The sequence below is a fragment of the Chinchilla lanigera genome, unplaced genomic scaffold (genome assembly GCF_000276665.1).
Source record: "Chinchilla lanigera isolate Chin_1 unplaced genomic scaffold, ChiLan1.0 scaffold00036, whole genome shotgun sequence".
Taxonomy (NCBI): domain Eukaryota; kingdom Metazoa; phylum Chordata; class Mammalia; order Rodentia; family Chinchillidae; genus Chinchilla; species Chinchilla lanigera.
The window spans coordinates 12,329,081-12,355,209 of NW_004955437.1; the positions used below are offsets into that span (position 1 = coordinate 12,329,081).

The window sequence follows — 26,129 nt, forward strand, 5'->3', positions numbered from 1 at the left end:
CTTGCCGCCATTCCTCCTTTTTGCTCTGGCTGCTTTGCCGTTCGGCTGCCATTTTCCCCTTTGCTCTTGTTGCTTTGTTATCTTCTGCCTCAGAGCCAGCCAAGTATGGACTGAAACCTCCACAAACTGTAAGCTAAATAAACCTTTCCTTTCTTCATTTTGGGAGCTGGGTATTTTGTCTCAGCAACGAGAGAAAAGTGACTAAGACAGGGTAATATATATGTATAGGTCAGGAGAGTCTAGGATCTATTGTGGTAACAGATTAATCTCAAAGTCCCAATGATTGGATTTTCCTTTCTGGTTAAGATATAATAACCAGGACCAGATTTGCTATTTCCCTGCCTCCAAAGTGACCCTAAACTTGAAAGCTATGTGAAACAACAGCTTTCAAGGTGTGACCATCAGGCAATGAAATGAAGTGATCCACAAGGGAAGGGGACACAGACAGGGAGTCCTGCTGTTTTTTGTAGTTCACTGCCTGCGGAGAATTTCCGGGCCATCACCATGGAGGGAAACCCTAGGAAGATGTATGCCCCTCAATTGAGATTGGCCTTGGAGCCTGGGAAGACTAAGGTGGCCAGAGTTTGCAGAGCAGAATCCTGGAGAGACAACAGCTACAATGGAGAGAATTCTGCAGATCCACAAGGGTTTTCTTCAAGAACTCAGCAAAGCACCAAGCAGCACATGTGTGTAAGGGGATTATACTAGGTTTGGGGGAAAACATATAAAAAAAAAGAGGAAACAGGGCCTAGAGCAGTGCCTGTTTCTCCCGGCCACACTGGATAAGTTCTCCTTGATCGAAGGGCCTCACATCTGTAGTGTGTGGAGATTAGTGCCGGACTAACAGTGCCCTGATCTCACTTAACAAACCTAATACAACATTTAAAAGATTGAATGATTTTCAAGCAGGTAAACTGTGTCCTAATGTAAAGCTCAGCAATTACAGGAATATAAAAATACACAGATTCCATCAAGATAAAATGTACAATCTCTGGGTTCTAATAAAAAGTATCTGACATTAAAAGAACCAGAAAAATATGATACATTATGAGCATCAAAGTCAATGACTTGAAACTAAGCCAGAATGACACAGATGTTGGATTTGGCAGGCAAGAATATTAAAAGGGTTATTATAACTGCATTTGATATGCTTGAGAAATTAAGCAGAGAGGCGACATAAAAATGAGCAAAATTGAACTTCTGGAACTGAAAATTAAAATTTCTGAAATAGAAAATGTACTGTATGTTGCTATGGGCAGATTAGACATTGCAGAAGAAAAGGTTAATAAACTTGAAGACATATATTAGAAATCATCCATAGAGACTCAATTTGAGAAAAAACATTAAAAGAACATATGGAAAAATGAACATATGGAATGGGACCACAGAAAGCAGCCCCATGTATGTGAAACTGGAGTCTGTGGATGATCAAGGGAAGCAGAAAATTATTTGAAGACATGAGGGGCACAAGCTTCTCCAAGTTGATGAAAACCCTAAACTCATAGACCCAAGGTACTGAAGTGGAAAAAATGTGAAGAAAATCACACAAAGGCATATCATCATCAAAGTGCTCAAAACCAGAAGTAAAGAGAAAAATTGTGACCTGGAGTGGTGGTGTATGCCTATCATCCCAGCACTCGGGAGGCTGAGGCAGGAGGATTGTTGCAAGTTCGAGACCAGCCTGGGCTACAAATTGAGCTCAAGGTCAGCCTGAACTGCATAGCAAGACCCTGTTTCAAAAAGACAAGAGAGAGAGAGAGAGACAGAGAGAGAGACAGAGAGAGAGACAGAGAGAAATCATGAGAGCACTCAGAGAAAAAGAACATAGTACACAGAGAAAGAATGCACGTCAGCTCTCATGCAGAAAAAACACAGGTGAGAGGACAATGGAGCAACATTTTTAAAAGACTTAAAGAAGAAAACTTGTCAGTCTAGAGTTCTGTATCTGGAGAAAATAGACAAAATGAAAGAAAAATATAGATTTTACAATATTTAACAACAGTAGTTCTTCAAACAGCAGAAAAAATGATAGGATATGGAAATGCAGGTCTATAAATAGGAGTGAAGATAGGGAAATTGTAAGGGCAAATATAGAAGAGATTTTTCTCATTACTTCAATTTTAGAAGATCAGTTATTTGTTAAAAACATAATAACATAGGGTGAAGTTCACAACATATGTAAAATACATGACAATAGTATATGGTAATGATGACAGAGCCCAGGCAGTTGAGATGGTCAGATGCTCCTGAATATTCTAATATATGCAAAGTAGGGTAAGACTGTGGTTAGAGATCTATGTTATAATTTCTAAAGTAACCACTTAATACTAAAGAAGCCCCAAAGAATTATAACTAATATGCTAAGGAGATAAAAAAAATGGGATTATAAAAACACATACATGTAGGTTGATGAAGATGAAGAAAGGACAAAGAAAAGATGGTAAGAGATAGGCAGATGTCAGATTTAACCCATCAACATACCATAAAATATAAGCGCTCTAAATGCTCCTGTTAAAGGGCAAAGATCATCATGTTGGATTAAAAAAGCAAAACCTAGCTACAAGATGTCTATGAGAAACTCACTTTATTTATTTATTTATTCTTTTTGAGACAAGTCTCGTTACGCAGTTCCGGCTGACCTTAAACTCACTCTATAGCCCAGGCTGGTCTTGAACTCACAATGATCCTCCTGCCGCAGCCTCCCAAGTGCTGGGATTAGAGGCATGTGCCGCCACACCCGGCTGAGAAGCTCACTTTAAATTCAAGTGTGCAAGTATGCTAAAAGAGAACAAGTAGAATAATATGGTGTACTACCGTGACTCTGCTGGTGTCAGGTAAAGTAACTACACTAATTTCTAACACAGTGAATTTCAATGTAAAGTGTTCAGAGATAGTGAGAGCCATCTCATAGCCATTCCTGGAAAAATACATTGGAAAGATGTAGTAACTCCAAATGTTTATGTACTAATACCAGAACATTATAATAGGGCAAGGAAAAAGGGAACCGTAAAGAGATAGAGACAAGGTCATAATAATATCAGAGATTTCAGTGTGTACTTATTTTATTACTGATAGAACAAATAAACAAAAAAATTGGTAAGGTGATAGATGAAAAATACTATCAATATCTTGATGTAGCGGATATTTATCGAGCAGGCAACAGCAGAATCCACAGGGAGTATATATCAGGACAACACATTCTGGGACATCAAGCAAGTCTCAGTAAATGGCTTGATGCCTCCAAAGTATGTTCTCTAACTAAAGTATTGTTTAATTAGGAAATCAATGGCAGAAAAATCTTTTAAGTGTCAGTTTTTCAGCAGCCAAATGTGGTTGTTCAGTCTATCCCAGAGGCTGAGGCAGAAGCATCACTCAAACCAAGAAGTCTTGGTCAACCTGGAAAACATAGTGAAATCCAGTCTCAGAAATATAACTGGGCTAGGGATGGAGTTCAACGGTAGATCATTTACCCAGCATGCACAAGGCCCCGGGGTTCAACTTCCAGTATGGGAAGCTAAATATGGCACTTATGAATAATATCCTTAACAAAGTTGGAATGATTATATTAATATTCAACAACATAAATTTCAGTGTAAAGAAAAGTATAAAGATTATTCAAGGTCATTTCTTAGTCATTTCTTGATTGATGCTTCTGTATGAAAAAACATAAACATAAATTACAAAGTATTTTGAAATGAATAAAAATTAAATATACTATCAAAATACATGCCCCTAAGGCAATGTGCAGAATTTACTACACTAAACATTCATATTAAAAAATGAAATCTCAAATCAGTTATCTCAGTTTCCACATTGGTAGATTTTTAAAATATGAAATTAGAGTCAGAATAAGTAGAAGACAGAAAAAAAATATGACAGTGGAAATCAAGAAACTAGAATATAAAAATTGTAAGGACACCAAGGAAAACAAAAGCTCTCCATTGAAAAGATTTAAAAAATCAAATAACTTCCATGCAGCTGTAGTAGGGGCAGAAGAGAGAAGGCAGAAGTTACCAGCAGCCTCAGGGCTGAGACAGGTGACCTCTCCATGGATCGCACAGACAAGTATGTGAATGGGAAATATTGTGAAAAACTCATGCTTCTAAGTCAGCCACTTTAGATAAAATCAAAATTCTCTTGAGTTATACAAATGACCAAAAATACTTCCCAGTCACTTCACAAAGACAAGATTCCATCCCTGTTGCTGACACACACCATTTGCAAGGTGAGGGAGACTGCAACATGTAGGCTGTGGAATCAGTCAGCAGTTAGAAGAGAGTGGAAGAGAAATATCTCCAACCACATATTTCACCTGGAGCTGACATCAAAAATCTATGAGGTTTGATCAGTTTTGCATGCCTATATCTGGTAATCTGAGCAACTACTTTGAAGATAATATGCAATATAATAACCATTGTTAATTTCCTATCATCTGTTTTGAAATTCTGTATCTTATTTATTTATTTGTTTGTTTGTTTATTTATTCTTTTTGAGACAGGGTCTCACTATGAAGTTCAGGGTGGCCTTGAACTTGCAGTGATCCTCCTGCCTCAGCCTCCTGAGTGCTGGGATTACAAGCATGCGCCAGCACGCCTGGCCTTATCATTTTTAAATTCTCTTTAAAGTAAAAAAAAAAAAAAAGACCTGAAAAAAATAATAAATGTCATCTAATAAACACCTGTAACATACCAGGTAAAAAATATATGAGGAACTCCTGCAACTCAATAGTAAAAATAAAAGAAAAGAAAAGAACCTGATTAAAGGGAAAATACTAAACACTTATGCAAATGACTATGTGCACTTGTGGTCAACATTGCAAATCAAAACACAGTGAGATATATCACCTTGCACCTGTCAGGATGACTGCTATCAAAAAACAAATTGTAAGTGTTAGCTAGAATGTGGAGAATTGCTACCACCTGTACACTGATGGTGGGAATGTAAAATACTGCAGCCAGTAGGTGCAACTGTATGGAAGTTCCTAAAAAAAAAAAACCTTAAAACAGTACTACTGCATAATTCAGCAATGCAGTCAAAGCAAATGCAATTAGTATTTCAAAGGCATAACTGACTCCCGTGTTCACTACAGTATTAATCACAAAAGCCAGGAAATGAAAGCAGCCTAAGTGTTTGTGGATAGCTGAACCAAAAAAAAAAAAAATGTGGTATGTACATGCAGTGGAATACTAATTGGCCTTTAAAAATGAGGAAACCTTGCCATGTTTGACAATATGGATAAAACTAGAGCACACTGTCTGAGTGAACTAAGCCAGCCACAGCAAGACAAATACCCCATGAGTCCACTGACATGCATTATCCAGGAAAGGCACTATCTAGAAGCAGAGACTAGAAAGGTGGGTACCAGGAACAGCCAGGGCGTGTTGTTCAATAGAGATAAAATTCCAGGGGAGCAGATGGATTATTTTTAGAGATCTATTCTACACCACTGTGCCGAAAGTTAGCAATCCTGTCTTTTGTACTTGCATGTGGTATAAAAAAGAAAGTGGCACTGAGGTATTATGGACCCCACATCTGCTGTGGCTGAGTAAGAATGGGTGTACAGAATCACCCATGGGCCTCACAGCCTTGCCCAGAAGTACCACACACCCCACTGTACATCTAATGACATGAGTCTGCTTCCCCACCAAGGGCTTGAAACTGCGTGGTGGCTTAAACATCTCTGCTGTAGACGGGTAACAGCATATGCAATGTTACTACATGGAAGACTTCTGTTTTATTTTGGAGAAAAGATAGATTGACAATTCTAAATATCTCAAAGACACTTTGTAGATCATGCACAAGTCATGTAATTTTCAGGACCTACAACAGCACTTTAACACAAAGTAGTTTCATCTTGGAAATGAGTGGCTTAATCCTATCACAGTTATGTCAACACCATAAGTCCCACATTCTGTTTAATAGTTTATTTGATTGCTTGAGAGCTACAATAACTTGGCAGTAATTAGCAGAATATGCTCTGCTCCAACACTAAAGTTCAGTTGGAAATAACATTTTATTTCCTATACAGTGTGACACTGCAGTGTTGGAGAGTACTGCAAAGATTTAAAAATAGCACACCCAAGTGGCTCTTTTTTTTTGGTAATGAAGTACCTTCTGAGGTATTTATAAGTGCTAATGCATATTTCCATCTCTACAGGAGTGCCTGCCAGTCATCAGTTGGAAAATACCTGACTCTGGTTTCTGTTCAGGGTTCTCAGAAGTTGCAAGCACTCTGTATTCTTTTTATTACTGCTCTGTACCTGTTCTGTGGGGCACTAATGGGAAATATTTTTTAAATAGAAAAAGGCCCCTTGGTATAATTTCCTTCCTTTGAGTGCTGCAATAAGCAACTGCAAATGCTCAGAACATGGATCAAATTAGGTTGAGTTTTAGTCGAAACCCATTAGAATACTTAAAGGTAAATAATTTTTCCTGAACATCAGTTGCAAAGGTAGGATATCAGCTATAGGTGTGCAGGCTTGAGATTATTCTCTATAGCCCCGCTCTTTTGCAATTTTAAAAGCAACTGGGTATCTTAAAGGATTTAGAGAAGGAAGCATTTCCATATCATTTTAAAAACAATCTGAGAAAAACCCCAACTATTACACAGTGAGTTCTTTATTTTAATAGGCACTTGATGATTTTAACAGTGAAAGACAGTCCATAAACCTCATAGCAATCCAGAAATGCTTATTTCTCATGAGTTGAGCTGTGCTTGACATTAGTAAGACTTATTTCCTAAAACTTCATTGGATCTTGAGAAAAACCACATAAAACAGGCAGGGCTACATTTTACATCTAATAAATATAAAAGAAATCAGGCTAACGATCATCTAAGTATTAAGCCCCTAAACTTTGGGATTCTGGGGAGTAGAGGAAGTAGAGCTCCCCGTAACCCCTCCAGAGACTTTTATTTTCCTCTTGCGTACTCCTAGGGGGAGAGTGGAGGGACAGAGGGATGGAGGGAAAATGGGAGGGAAGGAAAGGGGATTGCAAATGACATAAGAGGACATATACCTATAGAAATTATCCCCAAATGGCAGACATATACCAGTAATGAAAAAGAATACTCCTATTAGGGATCTACTAGTGGAGACAGAGGTACAAACAAGACATTGCCCCTCAGTGGGATACATTTTATATCCATTGGTTATGCAACACTTTGAGCCCCTAACACTTGGAGGCATCACACCAAAACAAACTGCGAAACATATTTCTTATACAATTGTTTACTTCTCTTTAAAAGGGTTTTTAAAAAACGTATACCTACTACTATCATAATGTGTGTGTAAAGATAAATGACTCTTTAAAACTCAAGAATTAGTAAATGTAAATGTTGAAGCAATATATGAAACCACTATATTTCACTAGCACGAAATTAACAAAACTAAGAAATAAATTTACATAACTATTAGGAGTTTTTTTTTCAGGGACTTTGGAGAATTATCTAACAGGTAATTTTCATTTTACCTCAAGCTGGTTTAAAAAAAAAACTCAGCATTTAAGAATCCTCAGAAATAGAAATTTCAATTAAAGATGTCGAAATGCAATTTTCTACTCTGATCTTCTTCCCTGAAGTTTACTAATATAATCAATATAATTTCGCAGCAAATTAAAATCAGGGAAACATTTATCCTCAGTGAAATGTGAACATATCTATAACACAACTAATTGTACAGAAAACACTGTCATTTGGAAGCCAAAGTGGATGAAGGGGCTGGGAATGTTCGTACGAAACTGTCCAAAACCTCAAGTGGCCCATGCTGGTCCCGACAGTTAAGCACATCCTGAATCAGAGGTGGAGCAGGATTTGGGAGAAGACCATGCCCACAGAGAGACACCACATCCCCAGGACTGTGTCCATCCCTATGACTGGGTTTTCTTCTAGCTTTAGGAAATCACCAGCAGGTGGGGAGGCGGGGAATGAAGACAGGGGAGGTTTCTAACATGCCAGCAGATTGCTCACATGTACTGATGTTTGCTCCCTCCTGGAGTCTCATTAAAATTACAAAATTGTCTTATTAAGGTCTAAAATTTGGAAAGAAAGAAAACAGACATAGAAACAATAATGGATGAAATGTTAATGAAAGGGAGAAATAGAAAGTAGGAAGAAAGGTGAGCGATCACTTGGAGGAAAGGCTGGAATTTGGGTTTTCTCAAAACCAGTAGTTCCTAAATTGTGGACCAGTCACACTAGCATCATCTGGATCCTTATTAAAATGCAAATTCTCAGGCTCTGCTTCTGAATCAAATATGTGTTTTTATTTTGCAAAACCTCTGAGTGATTCAGTATGCTCAGGTTTGAGTCTCAAGTACAGATTTCACCAGCAATGCTCCAACAGGTGTATTTGTCCTGAAGCCTATAGGTTGGACTTGCCTGTGTTATAAAAAATATAAAGGATATTTTGTTACTTATCTGCACAAACTATTATACATGTTTTGTATGCTACCCAAGGCAATTGCTCTTCACTCAGTGTGGTCTGCCAAGCTGATTGGCCCAAAAGATCTTGTATCTGCCTTCACTCAACCGTGAAGCCTGCCAGCTGCTGAGCCCCAAGCGTACATACAGAACATCCAGCATGCCGTTTACATGCCTGACTCATAAGGGGTCACTCGACACTCAAGGAAACCATGGGAATACAGAAAGCCAAACAGAAAAGGGTACATGGGGAGAAGTGTGACACAGAAAAGAGCAAAGAAAAGAGACTGAATTCACGAATCCAGACCAGATCATTGAAAAGAGGAACAGCAGTAAAACAATAAAGGGTTCTGTGGGAACAGAAACCATCATAGCTGAAATTAAAAGAGAAAACTCTCTGGAAGAATTACACAGGGAGGTCAGCCAAACTGGAATGGTTTCTGTGTACACAGCATGAAAATAAAAACACAGTACCTGCACTACTTGGGTCCTGAAATTTGAGAACTATGAAGCTTAAGAGAGGTGATAAAAGTTATAAATAAAACCCAGAGAATCACACTGCCACCTGGGACTCCAGCAGCCACACCGTGGCTCCCAGGAAACAACAGGAAAATGCTTCCAATTTCAGCATGAAAGCCCAGTTACTCAAAATTCACCTCATGTAAACAAGAAAATAGGAGATTTGGGAAAGGGAACCAACCATTCCAGGACCTAGAAGCAAAGGATTCTCAGGGGCAAAGGCACAGGAATCCTCAGGTGATGAAAGAGTGGAGATTTAGAGCAACCAGAAGAGGGTTCAAGAGAACAGAGGACTCCAGCAAGGAAAAATGGACTGACTTATTACTTGACATGTGGGAAGTAGTATTGGATCTGCAACGAGTCAATGGGAGCAACATAAAAACTAGGCAACTACCAACTCGAGGGAAAAAGAAAACAACAGAGAAATATAATCATGGATCAGTTTTGAAAAGTATTTACATAGGCATATTAACTGCCAATATTTTTGAAAAATGAAGATATAATCATAATGATAGGATATGGGTAGAGGTGGTATAAGTGGTCTGATCTTCACTTTTCAGTGTAGAAGTCAGTAGATAGTGTACAGATGTGAAGTCAAACATGAAACAACAGAATAATTTTGCATGGATTCAGTGGAAAGGCCTTCCTCTTCTCTAATAGTCTCTCTTCTACTGTTCTGTCACTTTTTCCCCCAGAAACTATTACCTATCTTACCTATCTAAACATCCGTCTTCCATGGATCAATCCATGCATCCATCACCCATCCATCATTCACGCATCTATCCATTCATACATCCACTTATGCGTGCATTCATCCATGCATCCATCCATGCCTCTGTCCATTCATCCATCTATGCATCCACCCATCCATGCATCCATCATGCAAGCATCTTTGCATTAGTTTTATGCTAATTCTGCATAAAACTGAGAAACCTCCAGAATGAGGTTCATCAAATGTGATAGTTGTTCTGAATGATGAGACTTAGAATTCTTTTTAACTCTTGTCTTTTTATTTTTCATACTGAGTGGAATTTTTCATTATAGCAGTATCAGTATTAAAATATCTTGGAGACTTGAAATTAAAATGATGGCTTTGAATGAATTTTAGGCTTGCAAGTTAAATGATGTCATTTCCCTTTTATCATGCTTCTCTATTGCAATCTCTCATTCTGTGCTCTTACAATCAAACCACTTGTTTCATGTGGCTCATTTCCTCATTTCCTATTTTTTTGCCCATGTAAACATCATTACATCATGTTTATTATGCCTATGAGTCAGAAAATTATTCTCAGCCTATGCTGTTATTTATAACCCTCCATGTATTTCACATTTAAAATGGACATTGCAGAATGGTCACATTTTTGCAGTGGATATTTTATCATAACTAACTTTCTTGATCCAAGGGATGTGTGCATATTTATGCACTTTTATGTATATTTGATAATTTCTTTACTGGACTTTCAGAGGTGTTATTGTGGGAGACCAAGTTTTGGTTTATATGTAAAGTTTTCTGTTTTCCTTGAAAATATTCAAACAAGTAGCCAATTATTAAGAAGTTGTTTGACCTATTTTTACTTATTGGAATCCGTGAAGATAGCTCCACCTTCACCAAGGATAAGAACACTAAGAATACTGTGGTAATGGTTATGGTTGGGGATATAATTAAAGCACTATTCAAGTTATTTAATAAGCACGGGAAGGGGCAGTTGGAATCAATCAGGCAGAGCAGAAGCTGCTGAAGTGTGCGGGGCTAGAGGATGGTCTTCACAGGGATGCTGTCTGGCATTTAGGAAGCCTGCGGAAGCAACTGTGAATCCATCAGCATGGAAATGTTTTAGTAATGTAGCTACTACCACTGGTTAACCACAGCCAGCACCATCCCAGGGTCAAAGACCACCCTTGGTTATGGTATTTTATGCTTAGATGTTACATATAAATTCAAACTGAAAGAACAAAGGCAAATTTCAAACTATGCTTTGAAGAGCTCTCATAAATCACTACTTGAAATCTCACCTTTGCTGATCAATTATTTTGGGTTAAGCATTACTATCTTTCTTTTAGAAATGAAATCATTTACCGAGTAGTAAAATCTAAGCTGCTGTCAGCTCTTGACACTGATGTGGGGCTCTCTCGAGTGGTTAAGACAGGACACCAAGACAGGAAGGGGCATGGGGGACAGTATAAGAAATGGGGCCCTTGATGAATGGGCTGACAGCACATGAAGAGACAAAACAGAGATGTGGAGGAAAACGATCAGAAATGAGTTAGGAGAAATGCCAGAGGCAGCCATTTTTTCTGCTTGCTAATTTCTCCCAGGCTCCATTCTGGACAGAAAGCAAGAGAAATGTTGGCTCCAATATTTCATCTCATTTCAGCGGCCAGCAAATGGCGAATTCTTCTTGTATCCTCTGCTCCAGAGCCAAGCTCCATTTTTCCCCCTTGCCGCCTACTCTATCTTGCTCTATTAAAGAGCCAAGTGCATTAATTGCAATTAAACATGGACTTTGAGAGCTAAGAGTTTTGGGAGTTCAAAAATAAAACTGTCTTTTGATGACCTTTGCCAAATAAACCGAGACCTTGATTCTGAAAATCCGGGTTTTCTCAACCTTAACACTACTGATAATCTGGGCTGCATATTTCCTTGTTGGGGGGTCATCCATGCACGCTGAAGACTCTTTTGTCCTTTACCCTCCAGTAGAATTCCCTCTGCCCTGACAGTCACAGATGTTTTACAGATACTGCTGAATATACCCAAGGGAGCAAAATTACCTCTAGTTGAGGGCACTGTAAGAATCTATGAAAAATATTTGATTTTGGAAGGCATAGCATTTTCTCCTTGCAGATTTCCTTTTTAATTATGTTTAGTGTAGGCTAATATTAACAGTGATTTCTATTTGCTAACCAAAAAATTATTGACAATCACAGAAGCTGGGTGATAGTATAAAAATGCCAGCCAGACACCAATCTGGAGTTTAAAACATTTCGTACTAACTGCACTTGTATAATCAAGCTGTGGAGTGGCACCTTCTCATTTACTCTCATGAATTGTCATTCATGTGGCAGCATTCTGGGTACTGGGCCTCACTGGGGAGAGAGACAGTAGACTCATTTTTCAGAAGCCTCCATCCCCTGCATGGGAAGGGCCTCCCTGCCGGATTCTTTTAAGCTTCCTTTTCATTGCATGCGGCCTTTATGCTCTTCTTGAAGTCACAGGGTACACCTTGTTCACACCTTTCATCCAGTGAGGAGCATGCTGTGTCACACGGAAGCCTAAGTGTCTACAGAAAAAGTAAATGTTTTCACTAAGTGTTTACAGAAAAAGTAAGTGAATGGCTAGGCCACTTAGAAAACGTTTTCTGTTATGCAGTCTACCATTTATGATTTCTTTTGATTGAAGTAGGGTTTTTTCCAAATATCAAGGTTAATTTTATTGTTTTCTAACATCGCTCTTCCTAATACTTTGAATTTCTCAATTCCTGGCAGTTTGCAGGCTACCAATCTTGCCTGGCCTTTGGCATATCATTTTTATTTTCTGAGGCTGACTTTGATAGCTGCTCTGTGATGGATCATTAGTCTGTCTCCTTTCTTACATAGATCCACGTTGCACCCACTTAAGTCTTTGCTGAACTGTGTTCCTATACACATTCTTTAGTTGAACCAGGATTCCTTCAGTGCCTTTTACTGAGTTTGGAATTGTGCTCTGCACCCTGCCTGTAAAGACAATCAGGGAAGGCTCTGCCCTTGGGAAGTTCACAGTGTGCCATGAGCTCCTTCACCTTCACATATATATCTGAGGCCATCTGTACACCAGAAAGATGCCAAAGGGGTGGGTCATTTGATCAAAGTTAGTCTTCAAGCAAATCTTCCACATTCTATTCTTTGATGTCATGTCTGCCCCTTTTTGGTCACCAGGAGATTCTCAGATCCTCATCCATCCTGTCTTTTCATGTTGGCAATACCATATGGATGCTTTTGTAGACCACATTATTTTCTAATTTTTTAGGTCTCTGCTTTACTAAAATACTCTCAAGACTGCTGTCTTATTAATACTCTTTACTCAGCTTGTTGCTTGAGCCCCTAAATTTTTGAAAAGTTCTCATTAGGTTTGGGTGAGCAGATGGAAAACCATTACTTTCCCAGTTGTCTTTCAAGAGCGGGATCAAAGTCACATTTCTACTTTTCCAGTATAAAAGGTTAAAATTCCATACCACCTTCTCAGTTCTCTGCTCCCTCTGGGAAATGATCTCTCTTATGCTGCTGAAAGTTTGCCAAAATATCAGTTCATCAGTATTTTCAGAGGTATTTCTTATTCAAACAATATATACCACTTAAAAAAGGAAACAATATGAATAGGTCACTGACAGAAGAAATGTATATTGCCAATAAGATCTAAAAAGTTCATCCTCAAAAATAAAGACATATGTTAATATACAAATTCAATAATGTTTCTGGATTTTCACTTTATCATCACCTGTGAAGATGAAATTTTCAAGAACTGGTGAGAACTTGTAAAACAGGCATTGCTCTACCCTGCTAAGAAGACAAAGTCACTTAACCTTGTTGAAAAGTAATTTGACAGCATTAAAAGCACACGTATTCTTTTGACCTAGCAATATCAACTTTAGGAATTTGTCATAAACAATGAAAGAAGTGAATAAAATCACCTGTCCAATGATGGTCACAGAGATATTCTAATAACATTAGTATTTTAATAGCAATAATGACGATGGTGAAAATAATAACATTAATTTAGTTCTCATTGTGTGTCAGGAACTGATCTCAACTCCACAAGGCAGATATTATTATTAACTCTACTTCACCAGTAAAGCAACTAAGAAGCGAAGTAGCTATCCCCAGGTCTTAGAGATACTAAACAGTGGGACCAGGATTCTAACTGGGAGAGTCTATCTGTGGTTGTAATCACTAAGTCTATAGAGGGTTGATCATTCTATCACCTATCCATATGATAACATGTTACATAGGCTTTTAAATAATTTTAAATAATAAAGTGCATCAGAAAATACTTGTACTGGTGAGTCAATCAAACAGACTTTCAAGACAATGTTCTAGTCTGATAATGATTTTGGAAAAATGAAGTTATATGTACAGAGGTGGGCACACTTATAAGGTGAAACCCTCAATGTTCTCCACCTCCTAGAATCATCATTCTTCTGTAACCCACTTCCCTCAAGTGTGATTAGACTTAATGACTTCCTTCTTTCTTTTTTACCTCCTCCCCCTTATTCTTCTTTTGGGTTTTTCTTGTGGGTTTTCAAGCCTCCTTACTGCTCTTTGAGATAGGGCATCCTTGCACTGCCTTCCATTTTCCCTAACAGCCCACCACTCTTCCTCTTAACTGATGCTTGCAGCATTTCCTCTGAGACCATGCTCCTCAGCCATTGCTCCATTGCACCACCAGATACCCAAGAGGCAGTGGGCCTCGGTGGTCAAGAGGATTCTGTTTGGGTGTGTTCTGCTTGCTTCCTCACTGAAGGTTTATTCTGGAAAAGTAACAAGTTCTATGTACCTTAGCTGCTTCCTGTGAAAGTAGAGACAATACCAGGGTCCACTTTAAATTTTCTTGAGAAGTAGATGAGTTAGTTCACCTAGAACCATGGCACGTAAGGAAGTAATCAATGTTACTATCTATGTTAATCACTGACAGGTTCAAAGCTACAAGTTATTTTTCCTTCCTGCTTTGGAGGTACTTTACGTATGCTTTTTCATGTATTTTTCACTATAATCCTGTGAGACGGATATTGCACAAATGATGATTAATCAAACTGAGGCCAGATAAGTTAGGATACCTATCTCACAGTGCAACAGTGGCACAAATAAAGATTCAATTTTTTCACCAGTGTTATGAATCCCACTGGTGAAATTATTTATAATACTGGTGAAAAAAATTTTAGGAAGTGCATAGACTCTTCTGTTCTTATGTTGTGTCAAGAATCTTATAAACTTAGAGATAGAGTTTTGGGAGTCTTGATCAGCAAATAGTGATAATTTCACTTCTTCCTTTCCTATCCTCATTCTTGTTATTTCTCTCTCTTGTTTAATTGCTCTAGCTAATATGTCCAGAACTATATTGAATAGGATTGGTGACAGTGGACATTCTTGTGTTCTTCCTGATTTTAAACTGAAAGCTTTCAATTTTTGACCATTTGATACGATGTTAGCCATTGGTTTGTCATAGATGGCTTTGATCAGCCTTGAGGTAAAGGCCATCTATTCCTATTTTCAGGAGAGTTTTATCATGAATGAGTGCTGGACTTTGTCAAAGGCTTTTTCTCCATCTATAGAGATGATCGTGTGATTTGGCTTTATTGACATAGCGTACTACATTGATTGATTTACATATATTGAACCATCCCTGCATTCCTGGGATGAATCCCATTTGGTCACCGTGTATGCTGTTCTTGATGATTTGTTGTATTCTGTTTGCTTGTATTTTATTGAGAATTTTTAATCTGAGCAACGTAGTTGAAGATAATAATGTGTAATATAACAACCACTGTTAATTCCTATCAATTTGTTTTGAAACCCTGTATCACTTTTAATGTTCTTGCTTTGTTTTGTTTATGTTTGTGATGTTTGTGTGCTGCTGTTGTTCTTTTTCTCTTTTTCTATCTTTTCTTTCTTTTACTACTCTCTTTAAAATAAAATAAAAAACAAACTTAGAGATAATCGTATTCTACGCATTTTAATGTTTTCATTAAATTATTGGCACTTAGTTTATTAGCATTAAAAATGCAGTCATGGATGTTATTTAAAAAAATTATGATCCAGTGAAGGTAGCCATCTACCAAAACCTAGTATATGAGCCTATGTCTATAAAGTTCTAGAAAAGACAGAACTTATCAGTGGTGGGATATGTCCCAGACCATGGTTGCTTCTGAGGGACAGTAGTAGGGATTGATAGGGAAGAAGTAATGGAATGGTCTGTATCTTCATGAGCTTTGGGTTATCAGCCTTCTATAATCTTAGTGATTACAAACATAGATGCATTGTTCTTTTTCTTGAAAGTCAATGAACAGTACAATTAAGATGTGCATTTATTGTATGCATATTTTACATCAAGTAACTGGACCAGGGAGATAGCTCAGTGGTACAGTTCTTGCTTGGTAAGCTCAAGGCTCCAAGTTCGATTCCTGGTACCAAACCCCAAACCCCCAAAAGATCTGAAAATAACTAAATCAACACTGAACTCTAGTAAATGATATGTACTCTGATATATTTGGAGTAAAAAATAAAATCCATTAAAAGTAAGGTGGGTGATCCTTAGAGGATGGATAAATGAATAGCTATGGTATAATGATGTGTAGTAAGTATTGGATTGTAAAGTCTGGATGGGAGAAACAGTTCTTTCAGATTTTTAAAATCTGTTTTAAATTGTTTATAATAAATCCTTAGGAAAAAATAAGCTCTTAAATGACAGAAACCTGTTCATTTTTTATTACCTGGCAAATGTTTCTCTAGAAAAATCTAATTTTTGCTAGATAGTAATATCGCTTTTATTAGCATTAGCATTAATATTATTCCTACTTTGTTTTTAAATAAACTATATTTTTAGCATTCCATGTCACAGACACACCAATATGCCTGACACCTTTAAAATGTGGCCAATAAGAATACTTGCTTTTATTCAATTTATTTCATTCACAGATCACAAAATGTTTCCCCACAATATTACTGTCGAATATCAGAAGGGAAATGATTGTGTTATTATGTATAGGGACATTAAAATAAGAAGGAAGATGATTTACCAGGAAATTATATAGAAAAATGATCAACTTACAACCTTTGGCCACAAAACACATTTTAACACTCATTAGTATGTGCACATACACTAAGTAATGGGTCCCTCGTTCAGGTGGTGTTTATACTGTTGGCGGAGACCCTCATTACACAATGGATTCCCTAGGTCAGGACCTGGTCCACACTCCTAGGAGAGACCTTCACCATATAATGAGTTCCTTAGGTCAGGGTGTAGTCTGTGCTCTTTTCCTTATTAGCATTTTTAATGCTAATAAACTAAAGTTCTGCCCCAGCTCACCTTCAGCAGGGAATCTGGCTTCCCATTCTTCCTTTCTCCTCACATTTCACAACGTTAGACCAGGTTCTTATGGGTCCCCTTGCTGCCTCCCCCCAAGGCTTGCCATAGCTTCTACATCACATCCCTCTACATATTAAAGATGACTTGTGTCCTTCCCTGTCACATTTACCTCTCAGATTTCCAGCCTGACATAAATCCAAGGAGATGGACATATGTTGACTTCTTTCATTTTAGACTAGGATGTTGGATAGTCTCCACATAGGAGTTTGGGGTTGTGCCTCTTTCCTTGTTGTTTTCAGTGGTTTATAAAGGAAGGGACCTGTGAAAAACACCCCTAACCTCTAGATGGATGCATCCTGGGCTTGTCAGGCTGACACTGAGTCCTACCTCCATTTGAAATTTTTCTCACATAAATCAACTGTAACCTGATCTATCCCCTTGCTGTCTGTTTCATGATACTTAATATTTTATTTCTGTATCTTACGTTGTCTTAAATTTTTCATATGTAAAACCATTAGTACTTCTCCTCCATCAGTGAAGAGCTTACCTTTTTATCTCCCGGCACAGTGCCTAGCAAATGATAGGTGATCAATAAGAATATTGGGTGAAAGGATGAACTAACTCATGAATACACTACAAACTGATTTCCAAAGAAGACTACATTATCTTGGAGGGGTTCCAATATTATCAAATTAGATGACTTAAAAATGTTTTAAAGACAATAAAATGATATGTTATATACATGACAAATAGGAAGTAAATAAACTCTTAGTGCTTTGTTTTGTTTTTTTGTTTGTTTGTTTTTTTTTTTTGGTTTTTCTCTGGTACCAGGAACCGAACTCACGACCTTGCACTTGCCAGGCAGGCGCTTTGCCGCTGAGCTAAATCCCCAGCCCAACTCTTAGTGCTTTGATAAATGAATTGAAATGAAGTGATAAATGAAGAAATACTTTTGTAAGATTGCTTATATAGATATTACTTTAAGTTATAAAGTAACTTTAAGTAATTATTACTTTATAACTTAAAGTTTCTGAAATACAGGGTAAATTTGTAAAAAATGTACACATCAAAAATCAAATAAGATACAGGCAAGATAACTATGATAGATTTAAAGTAGAGGAAAAAAAACATTGTTTACATACTAAAGTATGTGAAGATTTTTCATTTGCTCTTTGTTTCTGCAGAAGTAAAATAAGTTTTCATTATATTAAAATATGATTGAAGCAAGTTTTAATGATGCTATTCTAATGCTGGTGGTATGCTTTATGCATGATTCAAGCCATGTTTTTCAATTTCAAAAAAGAAGGTTTAGTTCTTGGTGGTTTATATATTCAGTTTGTTTTTAATATTCAGATGAACATTCAGAGAACAACTTAAAAGCATGACATTAAAATGGTTTTGGTAGAAGATTTTCTTTCCTATTTAGGAAGGCACAGTTGGTATTTCAAGATTTGAAGGGCAAATAACTAAGATTTCCAAATTTAGCTCTTTATATCCCAACCATATGATAAAATTCAGTCTCTGTGTGTGGTAAGATAAAATACTGGGAAATGCCTAAAATTATTTTAGCATACTTGAAAAGAATAAGGATAATATATCCCTAATAAACTCAGCAAAATATACTAACAGCTTAAGTCATATGAAGTTCAAATTTAAAAACTCTGAATTTTCTGGGAATGTAGGCTTACATTCTGATGTTAAAAAGTAGTGAAACAGTATAATTCCAGTTTTTTATGTATAAAATGTTGTAAATCATAGGTGTCATTTATCAGCAAATGGAATAACATTTAATTTATGTAAATTCATAACAGTATTGTATATGTAATATTTAAGCAGAAAGGCCTTATTTCCTTTCCCTGGTAATACAGTATATTTAAATGTAAATGAAGGTTTTAAATAAACAGTAACAACTATCATCAGTAAGTGTCTTAAAAAAATATCTGTTTTAGCAATGTTTCTATAACAAATATATTTACAAATTTATACTTATCATTGATTTTATAATTAAACTACACAAAAATTCAAGGATTCTCTACTTTGTCATACTTTCAGTTAAATCTTGAAACAATGGTTTAAGCATGATTGCATTAAAACGCTTCTTTTAAATAAAAAAGCCTCATTTTCATACAAAGATTCAGTTCAGATTGATAAATATTTGAGGAATATTTAAAGTAGATATATGAGTACAGCTTCAGAAGATAGTTACCAATAATTATGCATCAGAAAAGAAAATAAGTGTTAATAAATTACTTTATAATTTAATTTTCATGCACAGAAAATTTGTCATAATTCCATGTAAGATTTAAAATAAAATAGACATGCAGTAGAACGTCAGTCATAGGAATTGCAAAGGCAGGGAAAACAATTACATAATTTATGTCAAGATTTTACTTAAATTCTGAAGGCAAAATTTCACATCTTTCCTTAGGATTTTCTGTATGACATTAATGTGACTGTAAGGTCAGATTAGTGCTCTGCAGTGAAATACATAATATGGGAATTTAAATGTACTTGACCATTCAAGTGAATTTGCATTCCCTTGGGAGAACTGATCTTTATTCATCAAACATTGCATATTTAGTCACGTGCTTCCTTGGGACTATTCTGAGAGGCTGACTTCTGAGTCTTGCCTTTCTTGTGCATGGCCCCATTCCTACTGCACCTTTGAGCTGACACAGTTGAACAAAAATTATCAGGCATAGAGAACTGTCTTTCCATGCTATAAGTAAATACTGGGGAAAGGGCCACACAGCACAAAATAGAGAAAACATGTTTAAACCTATAAATAGCACAAGGACAGATTTAAGACATAGATGGAATTTTATGAAGTAGCTAGACTGGGCTAATATTTTCAGATGGCAATAAAATTATTTGCAGTAACAAAGCATATATATAGACAGCACAATGCTGTATAAATGTCATTCATTTAGTCTTAAAATATTTTCACATTATTACTTGGAAATAGAAGTACAGGAAGAACAATTTATGATCTAAATATCCTTATTTAATTTTCTCCTCTTAGAAGAAATTCTTCACTTAGTGAAAGGTGAACTAGTTTTAATTAAATAAAATCCATGCTGATTCAATTGCTATTCATGTTTTATACCCATATTCACATATTTTTTTTTAATAGTTGTGCCCTATTTTTTACTGTTCATTTCAGGAAGAATGAACACCATCATTTAAATATTTTTTAAAGCACTCTCCCCAAGAAGGTGAATGGTGACAAAATCTTGCAGTGATGATATCTTACACTGTGGTGAGGGTTTTAAAAAAATTTTGTTCTTTTTGGCCTGCTTGGTTTTCAGTATTTAACTTACTTTTGAATTAAGACCAAAGCAGGCTAGCATCATGATAAATTTCATGAGCTGAGTAACTGCATATGTAAGTGTATATATGTAGTATCCTTATTAGTGTACTATAATATTGATACAACATAACATATACATATATGTCTTCCCCTTTTATGAAATTGGAAGTCCATGGTGTTCACTCTTGCCTGGTGATCCATCCTCACGCTGTAGGCTGTACTGCTTCCCCTACTTTTACTTGGCCCAAACTCGTTCTGCAAAGCCTGTTTCTTTTTATACCTTTAATAAAATCTTGCTACCATTTTAAAGAGTTGAGATGAGAGAAATACTCAAGGTTTGAGAGCATCTGGTAGATGGCATGAACTTTGTCTAGAGAACTTTAATTAGCCTATATAATTAGCTACTCAGATAGACATGAACGGACAACATGCTTAGGAGGGTGATCTCAGATGGAGTGGGTCCTCCATCACAGAGGATATGATTTGTCTTTCAGACAGTTATTAAAATTCTCTGCATTTTGCTGTCTCAATTGATAATAGTCATTCCTATATATTAGATGATTGCGAGGATTACATCAGTGAATAGCTATAAAGTGCTCCTCACTGGGAGTCTGTAAGTTCTCAATACATTTCATTTATCACTAGAACCCCTTGGTCAGTTATTTACCCTGGGTCTCTGACCACAAAATCTGGCTTGGAGAAGTATCTGCTACTGTGATGCATTCTTAAAGTTAAACTCCAATGCTTTCTGCAGTGTGCATACTCTCCAGCGTACAAATGTCCCCATCCCTCTTGTTCTGTAAGAGTCTGCTGGCTGCATGTGTCTGTATCAGCTGTATCAGTACCAGCTGCCTGCCTTCTGGGCCGTTTCACTTCAGAACCTTCTAATATGGAAATGTATATAAACTGCCATTACTGGTCTTCACCCGCTTTACAAGAAACACTTTATGTCTTACTGTCATCAAATCAATGAATCTGTCAAGGCCATATTGTGTTTTTCATTAGTATGTTCTTATCAAACTCCAACCCAGAGTACTTCACATAATCACCCTTTTGCACTACGTGCTGTAAGAGTCACCACGGATGTTTTCTGGTTTTTTTCTCCTCGTGTTCCTTAAGCTGTAGGAGAAGATTACCAATGACTGTCCACTGGTGTACAGATTGGTACCTTCCCAACCATGTGATCATGGACATGAAAGTCGCAGCACTGGAAAAGGCCTATTTAATATCACTCCACATAGGTGGTATCATAAAGCCATTCTCCCTTGTGTCTTGTCTTGGTTACTTTTCTCTTGTTGCTGAGACAAAATACCTGACACCCAAAATTAAGGAAGGAAAGGTTTATTTAGCTCACAGTCTGTGGAGGTTTCAGTCCATACTCAGTTGGCTCTGAGGCAGAGTGGCACATGGAAGAGAGCAAATATTCATGGAAGACAGCAAAAGCAACAAGAGCAAAAGAGAGGAAAGGCAGCAAGCAGCCTCTTTCCCTCCCTTACATTGTATGCAAACTACCTGCCCCAGGGTGGGTGTAGCACTCACACCCATAATCTCAGCACTGGTCCATGCATCAATCACAAATCCTAGAAGCCTCACCCCATGACTGCATGAGGATTTGGAGGGGACATCCAGACACCAACCATAACACTTGTGTTGTGCAGCATTTCACTTGCACATTCAGAGTAAAGTTTGCATAGTGGCAGAGATGATGCCAGGGCATCAAAGGAAAATAATTACTGGCTTACGGTAAAAGCAATCTTGAAAATTTTGCAATCTCAAAAATTTTGTATTTGGGTATTATCGACCAGATCAAAACTAAAGGTAATTAACAAATTATCAGTATGAAATGATGTGAAGACTAAGTCTTGTTAGAGACAATTATTACTTTAAGTACAGAGCACATGTAAATCTGAAAGAGATTAAAAGAGTGATGGTTTGAGAACAAGGCTTAGATCAATATCTAGCCATTTAAAGGGCCATCTTAGCTACTTCTGATTTTTGTTGTTGTTGTTGTTTTTGTTTTTCCTCCAGTACCTGGAATTGAACTCATGACCTTGCACTTGCCAGGCAGGCACTGTGCCACTGAGCAAAATCCCCATGCCCACTACTTCTGATTTTTGATGTTACAAGATTTGATTATTTGCATCAACCTGTTAGGTCAGAACAGGAAAAGAGTACTACTGAAAAATGAATCCAAGTGTGCCAATTTTAACATCTGTAAACCATGGAAGAGCTGCAAATATAATGGAGAATTTAAAGGCAAGGCCAAATCTGGGGAAATTACTTGAAATTTCACAGCCAGCAACTATATTTTGTTCTCAGACTGGTGTTTGCCATACTGAACCACTGGGATTCGAGTCAGTCACCTTAAGGGATGACACAAGAGAAAATACTATCCTGGGAATCTGAAATACTCAGACATTTTTTCCAAGGATAAGGAGTACCACTCATTTATAGAAACTCAGGCACACAAGGAAGTAGGGGGGCTTCCACATACAAGGCAGACAACAGTAGAGCCTCAGAGACCTCAGGTACAGAATAATTACACAAAGCTTAGGAAATGGCTTGTATGTCAGAAAATATGTTCTAACCTTGAAAGCATCTGCAGATAGTAGGGAAAAGGTGCAAAATGCAAAAGAGACTGAAATAAAATTAGTAGACGTAGAAGACTCATTTAATAAAGTTAAAATTTTACTAGGTATGTTTGTAATAGTGTAGGTACAATAAAAGAGAAGATCACTAAATTATTCCCTGGAACTGAAGGAATGGAAGACAGCATAGAGACCGAGGGGAAATTCAGAAAGGAGTGTAAAGGAGAGGAGAAGTTGTGACATTGTTTGATTGGAACCCAAGAGAGAAGGGAAAAATAAGATGGAAATAATATCTGACTAGGTAAAGCAAATAATTTTTAAAGTTTGTAAAGTGAAGTAATCTAAGAAAATGGGTGTACCAGTGAATCTTCATTGGCATTATGCAAAGTCTTCTTTAGTACACAAAGAAGCCCCATATAGATATATCATAGTGAAACTGTAAACATCTAGAGAGAAAGAATAATCTTAAAGCAGTCAAAGGAAAAAGGTAATGGAATAAAAATGATAGAGAATTATTTTCAGTGTAATGGAAGCATTCTCTACTCAGAAAAAAAACAACTTTCAAGTGTAAAGGCAGAGAATTTTCAGTGAAAAAACAAACAAGAAACTGAGTTTACCAACAGCAAAGCATTCATATAGGAACTGAACAGTGTCCTTTAGAGAAGTGACCCCCGATGAGAGATCTGAGGTGCAAGAGGAAGTGATAAGACAGGTAAATATGTGTAGGGGTAGGAATGGTGCTGTCTAAGGAGGTTAAAAAGCAAGACTAGAATTAAAGTGCAAGATAACAACATGTAAGTAAGGGGGAGTCTAAATGGAGTTCAATCATTTGATAAGTATTTTTTATAGAAGATAGAAAAACAAAACTTTTGAGTAATTTTAGATTTTGGTCAGTTGAGTATTTTCATGTAATTTGTAAAGCAATCTCAAAAGCAAAAGCAAAATTTTAACTCTGAAACTTGTAAAAGGAAAAGATGGAATTAAAAATATATTCATTCAATTCAAAAGATGAATGAGGAGAAAGAGAGAGTAAGAATATAACCCAAGTCAGCATGTCTTGGTTTTGAGACAATAGAGTACAGAAAAATAAGCTGGTAGATTTAAATCCAAAGACATCCAAAATTATACTGAAAGAGCTTAAAGTACTGAATTCTTCAGCAAAGAGGCAAAAATCATTAGCCTGGAAAAACTTCCACATTCTGCTGTATACAATTTATAAAGTGATATGGAAAATCTGAGAAAACAGGTTAATCTTGAAATAATAGCAAACATTTCCTTACTATCTGCAAACAAATTATTCTGATAAATTTACTTTAAAATAAATTTATTTTAAAACAATACAGGTAGTGAGTTTATATTGACAAAATATTTAATTCATCAAGAAGATATAATTCACTTGCACACACAAAAGCACGCACATAGTAACATACAAGAGGTGATCAAAATATATGGTGAGTGTTTAAATAAAAATATTTATTATAGTAAAATGCATTGTCATTAATGTCCCTCACAATAATCCCCTTACTTTGAACACAATCATCTAATCATTCTTTCTGCTTTCTGAAACAGGCCTGGAAGTCCTCTTTCATGAGTGTTTTTACGAGCTGTGATAAAAAATTTGCAATGAATTCAGCTAGTGTGACCCAACAGAAAAGAAGTCTCCTAAAAACATTATGGTGTGTCTTTGTGCACCTTATTCACTGAATCTCCCACCATGTGACTTCTGGCTGTTTCCCCAAGTCAAAATGACCATGAAAAGTAAAAATTTTGAATCCGTCAAGAATGTCAGGGCAGCCAGGAGAGCACAGCTCACGACACTCCAGAAACAGGACTTCCTGAACTGCTCCAGAAAATAGCAAGCATGATGGGATACGAGTCTGAAGCAAGCAGAAGTGTTTCTAGAGGGATTGATGGTAATATGGCTTTCATCGTAATCATTTTAAAAACTTAAACATTCACAACATTTTTGACCACACTGTACAGGGAATGGATAACAGAAAGTTAACTGCTGATTAGTATGTAATTCGGGATCCTAGTGATCGCAAGAGAGGGGGATTGGTAAGGAAGAGAGGCTCCGGAGGCTCTGAATGCCGGCAATGTTCTGTTCCTTCATCTGAGGAGTAGTCACACATGTGCTGACTAGAAACCATAAGTAAAAATAGTATGCACAGAGGTTCTATAAATTGTCTACATGTATAAAAATTCTTGATTTACCATGAAATGGAGGAGCAGGCTCCAAGATGGTGTTTATGACTTCACTTTTGGCTTATATTTCTGTATATCTATCTAAGTGTCTAGGGATGTATTCAAGAAATATAGAAAAATTTTGTCATCTCTTGTCTCAGATGGTCTTATACTTGTTTGAACATTTTACTATCACGAGTATGTGTTGGTTTTGAAATAAGAAAGAATAATACAACTACTATCCAAAGATAGAAATTAGGTTTCTAGAAAAAGAGAGGTTGTTAGGAGGATATGTGTCAACCTTAAACATGGAACATGAACAGCTTTGTGGGGAGTGAGGCAGAGATACTCAGTGAGAAGGAAATACTTGGAAAGCAGCGAGGCTGAAAGGACAGCAGGGCGAGGGGACAGCACATTAGCTAGAAGTTCGTGGTGTGTGTGCCAGGAAAGAGTGCCAATGCTATATTTAGCTGCAAAGCACAGGAACCATGGCACAAAACAAGGACAGGCAGCTTCTTTTATGTATAACTGGAAAGTCTGACTGAAAGGCAACAATTTTATGTCAAACTACTTTTAGCTTAAACTAGGTAAGAGGAAGAAAATAGCCATGAAGACCTAAAAATGGCTGTGAGGAAATGGAATTCTCCAATGAGATAATTTTCAAATTCTTGCTTCGTAGAGAAGGTGGTCTCCATTCATACCCAGCTCAACTTTTTCCAAGGTGGTGTGGATCTCAGCAAAAAACTGGCCTCTGAAATGTGATATAATGCATGATGTGTTGAGGACATTGTGAACTTGAGGTGTCCAAATAGCAGGCAGAGTATGGAGGCAAATATGTCCCAGCATCAGTGGACATTTGAGGTTAGGCAGGCAATGCAGACCTCTCCCAGATCCCCAAATGGCTGAGGTGGGCTGGCAGAGAGCAGGATCTATTGCCTTGGAGAAGGGTGCCTGGCAAGAGTCAGGGCAAGCCTGCTGATCCAAGAGGACCCTAGGTATTGTATCTTATCTAGTACCACATCGAGAGACTGGGCAAGACACAAACATCCCTCA

General features: G+C 37.1%; 1 protein-coding gene and 1 long non-coding RNA gene across 3 annotated transcripts in view; one reads left to right on the forward strand and one right to left on the reverse strand.

The window, feature by feature from the left end:
- Window positions 1–26,129, reverse strand: part of Ptchd4 (patched domain containing 4) — a gene marked incomplete at its 5' end in the record, with an annotated part of 170,135 nt that overhangs the window by 75,350 nt on the left and 68,656 nt on the right. The window lies entirely within an intron of this gene.
- Window positions 1–26,129, forward strand: part of LOC106149073 — a 35,727-nt gene that overhangs the window by 6,247 nt on the left and 3,351 nt on the right. The window lies entirely within an intron of this gene.